The sequence below is a fragment of the Sciurus vulgaris genome (assembly GCF_902686455.1).
Source record: "Sciurus vulgaris genome assembly, chromosome: 3".
Classification (NCBI taxonomy): Eukaryota; Metazoa; Chordata; class Mammalia; order Rodentia; family Sciuridae; genus Sciurus; species Sciurus vulgaris.
The window spans coordinates 133087831-133102261 of NC_136463.1; the positions used below are offsets into that span (position 1 = coordinate 133087831).

The 14431-nt window shown below is 38.6% G+C and overlaps 1 protein-coding gene across 7 annotated transcripts in view; it reads right to left on the minus strand.

Annotated features, from left to right (window-relative positions):
• Positions 1 to 14431, minus strand: part of ZNF385B (zinc finger protein 385B) — a 361157-nt gene that overhangs the window by 329987 nt on the left and 16739 nt on the right. The window lies entirely within an intron of this gene.

Consider the following 14431-nt stretch of genomic DNA (forward strand, 5'->3'; position numbering starts at 1 on the left):
GGGGTGTGGCTATGGGGTATATATTTTGTATCTGGAGAGTGGAGTCTCTCCGCTTCCTGATTACTATGATGTGAGATGCTTCCCTCCACCACCCTCTCCTGTCATGATGTTCAGTCTCACCTCGAACCCAGAGGAAAGGAACCAGCAGCCTTCTATAGACTAAGACCTCCAAAACTAGCCTTCTATGGACAAAGTAAGACCTCTGAAACTGTGAACCCTCAAGTAAACTCTTCCTTCTCTTAGTTGTACTGGTCAGGTCATTTAGTCACAGCAGTGAAAAAGCTGACAAAAACATCAGGCAATTAAAATATTGGAAAATATTATGATACAAAATAGAAAATAAATTGTACTTGAATCTCAAACCAAGGCTACCTGGTCTCTAAAGACTTCCTTTTCCAGGCAATATCAATAATAACAATGATGCTAGTTAGAGTTACTGTGCCTGTACAAAGTGCCAGGCACTGGGCTACAGATTTTAGACATTATCTAATTTCATTCTCTTATAGCATTACAATGTAGGTATCACTTTCCTCATTTTCCAAATAAGGAAGCAGGAACAGTCCCTAATTCTTGTAGCTAATATATGATAAGCAAGCACACTGACTCCATCATGCATGCTTCTCCACAGTTTTATTACTGAATTTTACTGACAAAGTAAAGATCCATAAAATTGCATGAACATCTCCCAAGGATTCCAAAACTGACTAGATCAAGTTGCTTGAAAAAAAAAAAAATAGATAAAAATGGGTTTATCATCTTAATTATTTTTTTAAATCTACCTCAGACGTATATTCTTAGATGTAATTGCAAGAAACAGAAAGAATGGTTTATAATTTTCCAAAAGTACAATTCCTTATAAGCAGATATCAAGGCTCTCCTGATCCAGCTTGCTCCAATGCTCCTTCCAAGAGAAATAAGAGAGATCAGTTCAGTGGTAGCAAGTAATTGGTATATGAGCAAAAAGGCCAAACTGTGAACCTGGAGACAAGGAGTGGGGAAACCAATTCATGGTCCAAGCTTTGTCTCTTGAGACCTCAATTTGTTGACGCATACAGAGGCTGACAGAGAAAATCTTTAGGTGCCTGCTAGTTCTCAGATTCACGCATGTGGAACCTTGAAGATTATTAATTCTTATGACAGAGAGAAATAGTTTGAGCATGAGGCATGAAAAAATTATGATAGGATGTGGAGTTTGATTTCAATACAGGCAAGACTGCTTTCATATGACATTCAACTGGGGATCTGAGGTTTTGCAGCAGGACCCTTCCATGGACAAGTCTCAAGAGTAGCAAAACAATCGGATTAGTTAAATTGTGTTAGTATTAGGAAGATGAGCCCCATTTGGTATCTTTGGTGATTCTGGATAACTGCAGCCCTATGCAAAGCTGCAAAATAGGGAAAGTCTGGCCTTTGGCTATACTGATGAAGGAACCTTCTCTCACCTATCATGCCCTCCCCTGCTGCCTATTCTCCTGCTTCTCCACTCTGGTAGGCATCCATCTCAAGATTGTTCCTTGAGTTCTCCATGCTACAAAATACTCATTTTTCCCCTTAAAAATGCAGCCCCATTGCAGCTCTTCGAGGATTTAGAAGAAAGGCAATCAGATTAAAATGAATGAGACTGCCCTATAAATGGCTGAAAGGAGCTTAACCCTTCCAGGGTCAGTATTTGCATGTAAAAAAAAATGTTAATATGCATAAACCTTTCAAAAGTGGAATTTAGATAAGAGGAAATTTTGTAGACTTAAGAGAAACATGATTAGGTTTTATGAAGAGAAAGGGCAGGATCCTAGTCATCATGCCTTTATTACCTAGCCCACCTTCATCTACCAAGACAAAAAAGTGAAACCCAAATCCTCCTGGAAGTCTGCTAATCCATACCCTGGCCATCCTGGGACTGCAGGACTGGCATGCTCTTCAGGCTGACAATCTAAATTACCAACCTAAATGGTCAAGTCTATATTTTACAAAAACCTTCACATTCCACACTAATAATCTAAGCATCCAAGAATGAAAGATATGCTTAGAGAAAATACCCAAGGCCTAACCAAACACACAGTACATGATTAAACCATGCTAAGTTGAAATAATTTTTCTTATATTACCTCAACAAGAAATATTTTATTTCATCCAAAACCTTTCTGGTATGGGGCAAAAATAACAATGTCATATAAAATATTTTTCAAAGTAATATTCTTCTAAAATATATACAACCAATTATTTTACATTTCTTTAGGTATATCGCCTGGACACTGACAGTTTTTATATAGTCCTTAAATAAAAACATAACATCCTGAGAAAGTTACATGCATAGGCGTGCGCGCACGCACACACACACACACACACACATACACACAGGGTAAGTGCAAACAGATACTTCATTTGATTTTAATTTATTCAGAAATTATTAACTACTTGACTATATTTTTCATTTTTCAGTCTTTTGGTTCCCCAAGTGTGCACATGTATTTTGACTATTTCAGGAGAATACATGGGAAAAATCATGTAAATGAAATGATCATTTTGTTTTTCTTTGAAGCTACTTCAAATTCAGAAACAGTGCACGTGAGAAGCATACTCTATCAATGATTACATCTAAAAAGCAAAGAAAACACAGTATCCTGCCAAAAAATAGTATAAAACTCTCAGATATGTTTAAAATATTAAATTTAAAAGAAACAAATTTAAAAGGTTTTAAAGCATAGGGATGTATAACATGAATGGATGATAACAAAATGGATTTTAAAAAAATCTTTGAGTCCATACTGATATTTGAAAAGAGGATAGGAAAAGGAAGAGTTAATGACATTCTAAAATTTGGCAATATTGAATGTGCCTTTTTATAAAGTTTTGACTTTTGAACCATGTTAATGTTTTACATATTAAGAAAACTTTAAGAATTCAAAAAGAAAGAAATAAACCTAATTATATAACAAATAAATAACCATATAGAAGAAAATAGAAAAATAATACAAGTAACTTTAGAACATAGCATATGACTTTATATCCTTAATAAAATAAATTCTAAGTACAAAAAGACCTGCAAAGATATCTTGAAATTAATGTTTGTTTTTGGTACTGGTGTTGGTATGGCAATTCTGAAATTACAGAGGGGAGCTATTGTAGCCATAAGTGAATAAATATTAATGTTTCCATAATGGGATCAGGGTTGTCTCTACAGAAGGAGAGAAATACAATTATAGAATGTCAGGAGGAGAAAAGATCATGTTGGATTAGAATTAGAGGCATCAGAAAGAACTCATGATTGTGTATGTGCACACGTGTGTGTAATAATACTGCAGTAGTAATATCCCCTAGTTCCCAGATGTTGGTTTCTAAACATAATTCCCCACTAAAAGAAAACCAAAATTTACAGGAGAAATCAGTGGCCCCAGGTCTGGGACAGGGAAGATGCAAAGTGAGCCCGAACCACCTTCTATGCTGGGGAGGTAAGGAAGAGTTCAATAGCTGATTAAATACATTGGTCTTGGAGGGGCTCTTACTAGTCAAACGTGATAGAATTACACTATCAGAATAAATGATGACATAAAGAATTTTTTTTAGAATACTTGAGTCCACTCTGATATTTTAAAAGGGAGAGGGAGAGGAAGTTAATGTACGTACGACAACTGAAGACTATGGAAGGAGAAACAGAAAGTCATCGTTTTACAATCACCATAGTAATAACTGATTCTAGGAAGATGCCTCTGCAGATGCTAACATCACCAGGTGAAAGGCTATTAGGACACAAGATACTCAGAGCCTCATATTATCCCCCTGCAAATGATTACTGATGGCAAAGGGGAAAAGCTACCCTTACAATGTGAAAATCTGGCAGATTGCCTCTAGCTGGTGAACAAGTTTAAAATCACCAGCATTAGGACAATAAAATCATGAACCCTGTTAGGTTCACAATATCACCTATGGAGTATTCCTGCCAAATATATTTAACTGAAATCTAATTGTGAGGGAAACATCAAATGTAACCAACTGAGAGATACTCTGCAGAGCAATGGGCTTCTCTTAAAAAATGTCACCATCCTAAGAAACAAGGAAGGCTGCAGGACTATTCCAATTTAGAAAAGACTAAAGAAATAGGACAATTTAAAAAATGAAGATGTGATCAAAACAATTAGGGAAATTTAAAAACAGACTGGATTAAAAAAAGCAAATCTTACCAGAACTGAACTGGGGACTTCCTGGTCTCCAGAACTGTGAGAAAACAAATGCCTGTTATTTTGTTGTGTGATATTTTGTTATGACAGCACAAGTCAACTATGACAAGAGTAGTTTGATTTTTGATTTTGTTCTTGATCTTTAATTTGGACATCAGTCCTTCCTCAGCCATGTGCTTTGCAAATACTTCCATTCTATGATTTGCCTTTTCCTTTCTTGAGAGTGTTTTTGGATAAGCACACCCCCTTCATTTTACCATAGTACAATTTATAAATTTTACATTTTATGACTAGTTCTTTTTGGTTCTGTTTAGGAAATTTTACCTCCCCTAAGCTCATGAAGACATCCTCAAATGTCAGCTTCTAGCATCTTGACTATTGCTTTTCATATTTTTGTTAATGTTCCTACTCAACGTGATACTTGGTATACAGCATGAAGTAAGGATAAAGTACCTTTTCCGCAATGGTTAACCACCTGAAAAAATTTACTGAAAAGGCCTTCCTTTGACTACTGCAATTCAATGACACCTACATTATAAATCAGGTGACCACATACACACACACACACACACACACACACACACACACAAAGGACTGGATCATAGATAAAATTATTGTATTGCTAAATGTCCTGCACATGATCAGATACACACCAAAGTATTTAAGGGTGAAATATCATGATGCCTGAAACTGACTTTAAAATGTTCTATTACAATAAAAGCCAAATGTGTACACAAAGAGAAAAGAAAGAACACAAAAGTGGCCAAGATAACACAAAAGGAGTTTACACAACTTTCACCTTTATTTGTAATTGTTCAAAATAATTGGGTGGGAATGGCATTGGAAGCCTTGAGTTAAAGGGCCACCTCTGTCTGCTTTGGCCCTAGAACTCTAAACCACTAAGCTTGGTCCTGGATGTAAACACTGCATGAACTAAACATGTGCATTCCAGTTCCTGTGGGTGCTAGTGGGTGGGGGTAGGAGAATCTTGGCAAGAGTCTTAGGAATGTGGCACTAACTGGCACTTCTTTCTGTGGCCTCCAAACCCCTGAGCTGTCTGGTCCTCTCATTCTCAGTGGCTGCCTCTCCTACCCTACTGTCGCTTCTCATCCCCACTTTCCTTTTGCATTCCTCCTAATTGCTAAGTTGTTCCTGCTTGGAATCTGTGTTCTCTGTGCCTTATGCTTGGGAATCTCTGTTTCCAAAGACTTTGTATCATGTGGGTCTTGGACAGGGGGTCCCCCCTTAGCAGCTCCTTAGCTGATACCAGTTCTATAGCACATTCTCATCCCCACACATGTCTCAGAGCTCCTTGTCTGCAGTTGATGCTGATGATAACGATGATGATATGACAATTGTAAAAACACAACATAGGTGTACCCTCGTCAAATTATTAAGGGTACAATACATTACTTTTGACTATAGGTGAATGGACAAAGTTGTGGTGTGTTAAAAATAGAATACTATTCAGTCTTAAAAGAAGAGGAAATTCTGCCACATACAACAATATGGACAAGCCTTCAGGACATGATGCACATGAAAGAAGCCAGTCACAGTAAGATAAATACTGCATGATTCCACTTACATAGGGTATTCAACATAGTCAAATTTTTAAGGTTGCTCATCAGAGCACTCGCTCCATGGCCCATCAGAAATGACTGTGTATATGCATTCATTTATCACTTGCTATTTGTTTTCCCAGAAAGGGACCCCATCTCATCCACTGCTGTAACCCATGGCCTCAATCATTGACTAATGTAATCCACAAACACGAATTTAATGGACTAACAGTGTTAAAACACAAGCAAACTCTGCATATTAAATGTGGTATTGTATCCCCTGCATTATTTGCATTTAGAGCAATAAAACAAAAATGCAAAATAAGAGAATTGGAGTCAGCAGCCTCTGTCATATTTCTTTTAAAAGACTATTTTGAGATAACCGAATCAATGTTCTTGTGTTTTCTAATAAAACAAGAGTAAATTTGCAAAATATCACAAATCACAGCAAACTGAACCTTCCTGTCCTTATAGGGATAACTGAATGAAGGGAGGTAACTGCTGCTTTTCTTGCCCCCAGCGCTCCAATCACCAACTAGAGGGATGCACTTAAAAATTGGAGGTGGGAACCAATTCTGCCTTTCCAGTTCATTAAATCATATATCATTTTTATATGTGAGCCGCCAGGCTATAAATCATGTGAGACAGAATGAGAGCTAATTAAAGGGTCAGCTGAGCATATAATTTTGAATTCCTAGGAACCCAAAAACTGAGATTGACAATAAAATGTGATAAAAGCCAGAATCATTTGCTAACTAATAAAGCAAGGATTTTCAAGCTGCCAACTTGCTAAGCCAACTTTTCATATTTAAAAGAATCTACATTGACTACAAGACTCACACGGTAATGCACAGTTTTTTTCTAGAGGACTTCATTAAAATGTACTTGGAATTTAGGTTTTTATTTTCTATTTTTGGTAAGGACGACAAGGTCAAAAGACATATCAGTGAATGGCATTCTCAATTCACTTCTGAGTAAGAAGTGTTACTGGTAACTGAGATGTATATCGCACCCTTCTCCCAAAATGCATTCAGGGAAAACAGGTGAGTGGAAAGAAATTCCACTTGTCAAGGGGGAGAACCAAAATGCAACCAGACCCAGATGGCCAAGGTCACTGAAGGAGCGGGTGACGGCTCTGAGACCAGAGCCTGACAAGACAGCTGACTCACGGCGGTTCACCCTGCTCCAAATCCAGGCTTCATCTAAAAGGCATTTTGAGGGTATTTGAGTTTCCGCATTTTATATTTGCATTCCTCACCACCAAGAGCTTTCATATTAAGGAGAGAAAAAAAAACACACTATCTTATTTACACACAATAATAAATATCAAGACTATTTTCTTTTGAAAGCTCTTTACAGTTATAAACCAAGGCTTGGGAACTAACACACTAAAAACAACACAGTCGGGTATAAATGCTAGGTGGTGATATTTAAAGGAAGAGACGTACTAACTTTCTGTCATTACTTTAATTCAATAACCAAAAAAGGATGGACTTTCAGAGTTGACATATTACAATTAGAATTTTATCAACTTTAAAACCACATCAGAATGACAGCTAAAAGAAAACAAAAATTTAAATGTAAAATATATCCCATTTATTACTTCTTTAAAAATGCAAATCTCTAATGTTTTCTACTCAAGTTCTGGTGTAGGTAGGGAAAAAAAAAAACTTTCCTTTTGAAATGTAGAGATTAATAAAGCAAGAATTATTGAGCTATATACATCAAGGTTCTAGTGCTATGCCCATTTTTAAATCTTCTCTCCAAAGAAAATGATACACATTTTTCTCTGTGATCAAGTAACCGTGGGAGGCCTAAAGAAACCACAGCTTGCAAACCACACGTTCAAAAGATTACCTGCATCTTTCCTAATCATATGTCCCAAACATGAAGCACTGATTACAATGCTGGTACTTCAGTATGTACAAAACAAGAAAAACTGCACAGTAAATCCTGCTTATGTGGTGGATTTGTCTTTTTATCTCTCACCCTACAATCTTTTTGCACACAGAGTGCCTCCCTTCTAATCATATGGAAAGTGTGGTTATTATCCTCGGCTCTACCTTACCCCAATATCATCCTTGTAATACGTAAGGCTCCTTCCTCTTTTCCAACCCAAAGGAAATGCATATTACATCGCCACTTCCAAAACATGATTCCTCAGGAAAAGGAAAGCACATGCTTCTGTGGGATGTAAAACTATACAGAGACAGATAAATATCTGTATGACTAGATCTACAAGCAAAAAATAGCTAATCAGAACATGGGAAGCTTCCCAGTATCTCTAGTCTGTTATATGTGAATGCTATTCAGGCTTCTGTGAAAAGGAGCCAGTTATCTGAAATTTTTTTCATGGCTAGTATCATGGAAGAGGAAATTAATTAATTTATACAAACTACCTTTATCATTTTTGCTTAAAAATATGAACCAATAATAAATAGAGTGTAAGGTAAATATGGTTATTATATACAAATAAAAAGATATTTTGCTGCTCCTTGCAAGAACATGATCTTTTCAGCTTCAGTGCTATATAGTCTATTCTAATTCAAAAAATACCAGATACTATAAAAGCAGTGTGAATGAAGAAAAATATCTAGAACTGGCATTCCTACTTGGGATTCTTTCTGAAGAATTACTCTCCTGAAGAAGATTCACAAAGGTGAGGAAAATCCATAAAAAGTATTGAAAAAAAATAACTATGGGTAAATGGCAGAAAGGTCGATAGAGGGAAGGGAGCAAGTGGTGGGGACAGGGAAGAGGAGGGAGAGCTACTGGGGTCTGAATGAGAACAAGATAGACTCCATGCTTGTATTATTATGTGAAAAAGGATTCTACTGTCATGTATTTCTAAAAAGAACCCCCCAAAATATATATATTCATACATGATTCCAGAAGAAAGCTATTTAGGTTGAGTTAGCTGATAGCCTCTTGCTTATTTATCCTTGAAAGTTTGTTTGGTTTTCATTAAAGACCCGCTACAAAATCTACAGTCACTGAATCACTCAATGATTCTTGAGTCTATACTTGCCAGTAACCTCCCAAGACACCTAACCCAGTGGATCTCACCAGAGAGAACTATGTGCAGATGGAGTCGCTTGGGCCACTTCAACCAACTCAGAGCTCTCTTCTATTAAATTTTATTAGACTATGAATTGGAAACTTTCACAGAAAATAAATACCATCTTTATTCAATGTTACCTTAAAATTTAATATTCCATTTTGTAGTTTTACACTATTTGAAATAATATGAGGTAAAGCACAAAAATGGACATTTTGTTCAGTTCTTTATCACTTAAATCTTTACAATTTACAGATTCTCAAACATTTCAGTGTTTGAGATAGCCAGCTATGTCAGTTAGGGTCCCAACAGGAAAGAAACACATCTTTCAAACTGGGACAACGGGAAGAGGTTTATTTTTAAAGAATTCTCTACAATCATATGGTCAGAGTGGAATAGAACCACAGAGATACTGCAGGAACCAGGAGTTAGAGGTGTTTTTACCACACCAGACCCAAGGGGAAGAGAGGAGAAGGCAGCTACCCAAACACAGAGAGGAGGAAAGGGGTGTGGAAGGCCCATCGTGAGAGGAACAAGACCACCACAGGACACAGCCAGCCTGTGGCATCCTTCCAAGGAATGATCCAGGGAATAATCATTCTGACGGCTATCTCCTCCCTCCATCCCATTGTCTCCTGCCAATATTTCTCTTTAACCAAACCCAGCCTGAGAGACCAGGGGAGTCCATAGAGGTCAGCTTCTCAGAGCACAGAACAGAGTGGGCAAAGGTAAGAGCCAATCTGGAAGGGCAAACAGAAGACATCTGCATAGTCAAAGACCAGTCACACACTCCCATCTATGATATATTAATAAGGCTTACAGAATGCAGGCGTTCACATAGAGCAGGAGCAGGTTCAAGAACCCCCAGCACAGCCTGCCTTGTCCCCCAGAGTCCCTAAAAGGCACAGAAGCACATAATCGCTAACAGTGCACAGTAAGATCTTGCTGAGTAAGAGCTACTCATTTCTTGCCACATCAAGCTATATTCATATTTAGGATGATTTTGACAAGCATCTCTGAACACTCTGCGAAAAAGCCTGAACTGACTACGTGCAAAATCGAACCATCAAAGTTCTTTGATCAGAGCAATGTCAAAATTAAGTCTTTGTTTAGGAAAGATGTCTTTGGTGGTATTATGAAGTTGAGATTTAAAAAGGAAGTGGAAAAAAAGCTCTGAGACCATTTAGAAAGCCATTACAATAATCCAGAAGAGAGATAACCTCAGTATTGCCATCTTCAGGTTTATACTTTTTTAAATCCCTGGGGCCTAATGCCTTGTGATACAGAAGGAATGATACAAAATGTGTTCCTTCAGTTCTGAAGCTTCCATATTTTCCCACTGATTTCTCTTGCTTCCTTACCTCCCACAACCAATCATTCATCAAGTACTATTGAGCCTGACTTTCAATATCTCTAGAACTGACCCTCTTCTCTCTGCCAATGTGTTGATAAAGGACACATTTATCACACACACTACTATTTCCAAACTCTGCACCAACTGTTCTTGGGGATTCCATGAAAAAGGAAAGCTTTCTGGTCAAATACCTTTGGGAAGCCCTGGGCACACAATTTTAAAGAGTTTGCTTTTCTGAGCTTTGAAGAATGTTTATAAGACTTGTGAATTCCTACAGAGGAAGACCACAAGCAGCAGTTCCCTTTTATCATAGAAAATCTATTGACAGTGCTACACCTCAAGAAATAGATTGCAAAATGCTGATATGAACAAGGTTTTCCTTGCATTTCTTTAAAACTTCATTCAATCGCGGAGTTTTGCACATTTATTGGCCCCAGGAAAGGCATTCCAGAGCATAGAGAGAAAAAGGTAATCAGTTCTTGCAGCCTGAGTTTCAAAAGTTAGGGGAAAAATAATTCTTGGGCAACAGACTTGGAAAAATATGACGATTAAGGACAAAGCTTCCTGCACTCAGACTAGACAAAAGGAAGAAAGGGGAAAACAGAGATGAAATACTGAGTTTCAACACAAGAAGGCAACTAAGCAGAGGGCCCAAGTCTCAACTCCCTTATCAGCCATGTGCTGGGCCTGATAGGAGGACAGGTAACCAGAAGTTCAGGGGGTGTGGCAGGACACCAGCGCCTTCCCAGTAAGACAGAGGTCTGGAAAGAAAGCAAGACTTTGAAAATAAAATTGCTGAAATGTAATTCCATGGTTTTGTTGGGGTTTCTCAACCTTGGCCCCATTGACAGTTTGATCAGGATAATTGTGGGGGTGGAAGTGTGTGCTGGAGGATGTTTAGCAGCATCCCTGGCCTCCACACACCAGATGCCTATAACACATTCATCATCCCTAGTTGTGACAACCAAAAAGATTTCTAGACATTGCCAAATGTCCCCTGGAGGCAGAATGCCTACTGAGAGCCACTGGTCTAGGTACAGCACCAGACAGCCTCAAAAAGTTTCTTCCTATCGTGGTGTAGGTAATAAGAAGCTGACTGAATCATCCTGTAAAATCCAGAGGGATCTACATGGATGATGTCCTAGACCCGATGGGAAAAAAACAAAACAAAATCTCAGTGGCAATGGATGTCCCAAGGAAAAATGGCCCACTCCCCAGAGATGTCTCCACACTACCATGACATTAGCTAAGAACCCAGGACTGGAGCATTCTAGAAGCCAAGCTGCCCAGGTTCAAAGCCTAGAAGTTATTCAACTTTCTGGGCTTCAGTTGCTTCATATCTGTAAGATGTAGATAATGAGTGTACATATCATATAGGGTTGCTATGGTAATTAAATGAGTTAAAATTTGTGTCTGCTTTTTATGTAATTAAGTTTTAAATAAGTAGTGGTTTTTATTATGTATATAAACACCTCTTTGGAATATTAAATCCAAATTAGAGAGATTGAGACCCTGAAAAATAATTAGATTTCTATCATCAAATCAAATGAGGTTCACAGTAGAAACTGAAATTGTAGAATAATAAAGTTATTCTTACATACCAGCAGTGTTCAGAAATTTCTCCTTACTACTTTACTCTCTTTGCATCCGGCCTAATATTCTCCTCCTCTGTCCCTCGAGGTATTTCATATTGCTGTTGTGATCATCTTTTAAAATCTCCAATCTGATGAGATCATGGATTCCCTATTGTCCACAAACACACCTCAAGAGCTCAAGCGTATGTGGGAGGGCACAGCCAGAAGAGTCTCTGGAGTACTTCTCACTGTAATCTATTTCAAACATCGGTTGTCTGTGCAAGATTTTATTTGAAAAATTGTGTTGTCCCCCCAAAACATTTGAGTCATTGGCTCACAGAGATTCCATCAGGTGGCAGTCAAGGCCATCCATGAGCAGCCCTTGCCTGTCCCTGTCCCTCCAGCTGCTCATCAACACAGACCCTGGCATCCAGATGAAGACAGACACCTGACATAGGGCACAGACTGTTAACTTTGTAGTTTGCACTGCAATTTGATCTGCTTGAAATACCCTTCTGTACCTTGTTTAGATGGGAAGTCCTTAAAGGGATCTTTTGCTGGGAAATGTGCTCAGTTTGTGTTTTAAAAAAAAAAAGTGGATGAACTGGAAGCCTCTCCAGACATTGGTATTGAGTGGCTTGAATCATGTGCTGTAGAATTCTTCGCAAGGGTTAGGAACATGAAGCCTCGAATCCTTCCACAGGACTGGGGTACTCCAAGGAGCAGACCACTGAATCCATTAACCTCAGGAAATCAGCCTCTCTTGTTCTTTCACATCATCCTACTTACTTTCCGAAAAGTGTCTGCTGCTGCTACACCCTCCCAGGACATAATTCACTCCAGGACCTCCTAAAACACTATTGCCTATCTTTCTTTGAGTGTGGGCAACTTCTGTTTTCTCTTGACACAACTGTCCCCCAAGGCAAGAGGAGCACAGAGGGCCAGGCTACCTGCTGGGAAAGGGCCTAGTGTAAAAACAACCTTATCACAGCAAACCACCCTTCCACCTGCCTGTGTCTCAATAAACCACAACTTCTTTCTCCACAGTTTTCTTGAATAAGTTGATTCATTTTGTAATCAGAAAAAAAATTGTATCAAAAAGTCCAATTGGGACACACATCTACGTCAAAGTGCTATCATGCAAGTTAAATACTGTCTGAGTTACATACAGTGCAAATATCTATTATCTATCTATAGGTGTGTGTGTGTGTGTGTGTGTGTGTGTGTGTGTGTGTGTGTGTGTGTGTAGAGAGAGAGAGAATCAATCTTCCATATAAATACCTATCAGGAAGGAGCACCTTGTCCAGTGACTGCCTTTCCCTTTTCTAAACCTTCAACATGGTTCATGCAGTGACAGAAAATACTGCTATTTCCTCAGAGGGTCACCATTCATTGTCTTCATTTGTGCATATGTCTGTATCCTTTCGGTTCAATGCCATAGCCCATCAGATCACCTCCTCCTCTGTCCCGTTTGGCAGCCAGTCTCAAGACTGCTGCTGGTTCTCCATCTGTCAAACTCAATCTACCATCCACAGAGAGGCAGAGCGAACTGAGTAAAGAACAGCGAGGGCAGGCTGGCTTCATCCTGGATATGATTCACTTTGAAAGGAGAAAAAGTCCTAAAAACCATGGAAAATTCCCTAGCAGGGACGCACTTCCTGGCTTTGCAAGAGTCTGGCTAGAGCTGAGCCTCCTGTCCCAGAAGGCAACAGCCCCACACTGTGAATGGCTTTTGCAGTATCTGTCCAGTTACAAGGACTCCTCTTAACCCTCAGGAAGAGGGGAGTCATCATTGTGAGAAAAATCTTTACAATGAGCCCAAATTCTTGTTATAGCAGAGTGGTCCAGAGACAATACCTGACCCCAGCTGAACAATTAGATAGAACAGAATATGCCTGCAGAACCTCCTTGAAAATGGACACCAACTGAAACTGCTTCCTCCCTTGGCTAGTTATGTGACCTCGAGAGGAATTTAACCTCTCTGGATGTATTTCTTCATCTTGGAAAAAAAAAAAAAAAAAAGGTTTGCACTAGATTATTTCCAAATTTCCTTTCCATTCTTACATTATGATTTTCACACCAAAAATGGATTCCAGAGTCAGTGAATTCTATGTTCAAGGCCAAGTTCTGCCAGGAGCTATAATCTAATTATCTCGGCATCAGTTTTACCATCTGTAAAATGGGGATGATGATCACGCCTAACATCCTATTAAGTGATATAATCCACATTACGTGTTTAAAACACCACACCACACAAACATACCATGGCCCCTGGTTGCTACTTTTGTTACTTCTATATCAACCAGATTTGGAATTAAAGAAATAAAAAGAGAAAAAGGGAAGGAAACCAGGGTGCACATATCATAATTGTTCAGTCAAAAGAATGATTTGAATTAGATCAAACCACTTGACTCATCAATAGTATAAAAAGGTGGAGGGAAGGAGGACAATCAATATGACTCCCCAGGCGTGTAAAAATGTAAAGCAGGTTTAACTGTGACCTGAGAAAAGAAGGCAACACTATCTCAAGCTCTGTCGCTCTCAGAACTTAAATAAAAATCTAATACAAAGGGTCCTCCAATAAATAGCACTAGATAAAATCCTAACTCTCTCCTCAGTGATATGGTCTTCAAACTATCGCACTTGAAGAACCATGTTCTGGACTTAGTTATGCCATTATTTGTCTCTGTTACCTTCTCTTGGTGACATCC